Genomic DNA, 2,500 nt, shown 5'->3' with positions numbered 1-2,500 from the left:
CAGTTCGGCCTAGTTCACTCTTTTCCAGTGTCATCCCCCCAAGTTGCCTTGTTCGCAGTTCGGTCTAGTTCACTCTTTTCCAGCGTCATCCCCCCAAGTTGCCTTGTTCGCAGTTTGGCCTAGTTCACTCTTTTCCAGTGTCATCCCCCCAAGTTGCCTTGTTCGCAGTTTGGCCTAGTTCACTCTTTTCCAGTGTCATCCCCCCAAGTTGTCGTTGCCAACAACCCAAGAGTCCATAGTATTCGGAGTTCTAGCGGGGCCTCCCCTTGCTTCCAACAACCCAAGAGTCCATAGTATTCGGAGTTCTAGCGGGGCCTCCCCTTGCTTCCAACAACCCAAGAGTCCGTAGTATTCGGAGTTCTAGCGGGACCTCCCCTTGCTTCCAACAACCCAAGAGTCCATAGTATTCGGAGTTCTAGCGGGGCCTCCCCTTGCTTCCAACAACCCAAGAGTCCATAGTATTCGGAGTTCTCGCGTGGCCTCCCATTGTTTCCAACAACCCAAGAGTCGGTCGTATTTGGAGTTTCACATCGCTTCCCAGGAAGCCAACAACCAAAAGGTCGGTCGTATTTGGAGTTCAGTATTCGCTTCAGTCGATTCCAACTTCCCAAAAACCTGCCTTCTTCGCAGTTCGGCTAAGTCTCCCTCGTTTCCAACTTTCCTCTAAGTTGCCCTCCTCGCAGTTTGGCCAAGTTCACTCTTTTCCAGCGTCATCCCCCCAAGTTGCCTTGGGCGCAGTTCGGCCTAGTTCACTCTTTTCCAGCATCATCCCCCCAAGTTGTCTTGTTCGCAGTTCGGCCTAGTTCACTCTTTTCCAGCGTCATCCCCCCAAGTTGCCTTGTTCGCAGTTCGGTCTAGTTCACTCTTTTCCAGCATCATCCCCCCAAGTTGCCTTGTTCGCAGTTTGGCCTAGTTCACTCTTTTCCAGTGTCATCCCCCCAAGTTGCCTTGTTCGCAGTTTGGCCTAGTTCACTCTTTTCCAGTGTCATCCCCCCAAGTTGTCGTTGCCAACAACCCAAGAGTCCATAGTATTCGGAGTTCTAGCGGGGCCTCCCCTTGCTTCCAACAACCCAAGAGTCCATAGTATTCGGAGTTCTAGCGGGGCCTCCCCTTGCTTCCAACAACCCAAGAGTCCGTAGTATTCGGAGTTCTAGCGGGACCTCCCCTTGCTTCCAACAACCCAAGAGTCCATAGTATTCGGAGTTCTAGCGGGGCCTCCCCTTGCTTCCAACAACCCAAGAGTCCGTAGTATTCGGAGTTCTAGCGGGGCCTCCCGTTGCTTCCAACAACCCAAGAGTCCATAGTATTCGGAGTTCTCGCGTGGCCTCCCATTGATTCAAACAACCCAAAAGTCCATCTTCTTCGCAGTTCAACATCGCCTCCCTCGTTTCCAACAGGCCCAAAGGTCGTCTTCTTCGCAGATCCACGAAGAGCTCATCACGATTTGCCACATTCCATTTCCCACGGGTTGTCAACAACACTTTCTCACACTTCCCGCAATCGAGTACGTGCATGACATGCCAAAGCACATCTTATTTGCCTTCCATCGCACTCAAGACGACGGGTTGTGGAAGAACGATATTGCTCACAACAAGTTCAAGGACAACGTCTCAATCAAGGGACACAACCGAATTATGTTAACTGGGTCGCTAAAGTAAACCCGAGTTCATATAATGCACCGCATCCAAAAGAACTAGCCACAACACGTGCATCACTGAGATGTTTCACTAGATGGAACACGTGCGTGACATTAGGATCCTCCAACACCTCTTCGTGATGGAAAGATAGAATTCGAAGCAACCACAGAAGTACCGTCTAGTGGGTAGGCAACACAGGGACTGATCAACCAATATCACCCAAGGCAACGGGTGAAAATGGAAGAGATGCATGCTTGACCGTTCGATACGCAAGGCATGGAGCCAGCCAGCAAGTGCATCTCGATTACAACTCACACACCCTCACGTTCGCAAGACACCACACCACAAGACGGTCCACCCCCCACCTACCATGGGCAAGCAAGCAAATGGAAACATCAAGTGACGCATGGTCAAGCATCGCTAGGCATGAAAATAACTTTCCACAATATCCGAGGGACTAGCTGCCGAGCTAACCAACGATCAGTGACGACCGTGTGTTGGTATTAATAAAGCTCAACAACTATGAAGAGGCTAGTTGTGCCATGATAAACATGCTAACGCACGCACCACGTGAGGGGGGAGGCCTCATCAAGCTCCCTTTAAAACCTGCCAGTGTGGAGCTGGCCGGCTCAAGGAGCACTCCCCCCCTATAAGAGGTTAATATGCAAAAGGCAAAATTGTACAAGTAGATACACTTTTTTTGAGCAGACATAAGTCCATATCTCGGGCTACACTTCGAATTTTGATGCGATTTTTTGCAGTAATTCGTAGAATAATGGTATCTCCTTGCTCACCAAATTTCATAATTTTTCTCCAAGGGGAACTATTTTTTTTATTTTTTTTACTTACCGGGTATGTGTAAA

The sequence above is a fragment of the Vigna unguiculata genome, unplaced genomic scaffold, assembly GCF_037176805.1.
Source record: "Vigna unguiculata cultivar grain cowpea cultivar isolate G323 ecotype 2 unplaced genomic scaffold, ASM3717680v1 ptg000321l, whole genome shotgun sequence".
Taxonomy (NCBI): domain Eukaryota; kingdom Viridiplantae; phylum Streptophyta; class Magnoliopsida; order Fabales; family Fabaceae; genus Vigna; species Vigna unguiculata.
Note: the sequence above shows the minus strand (reverse complement) of the source record.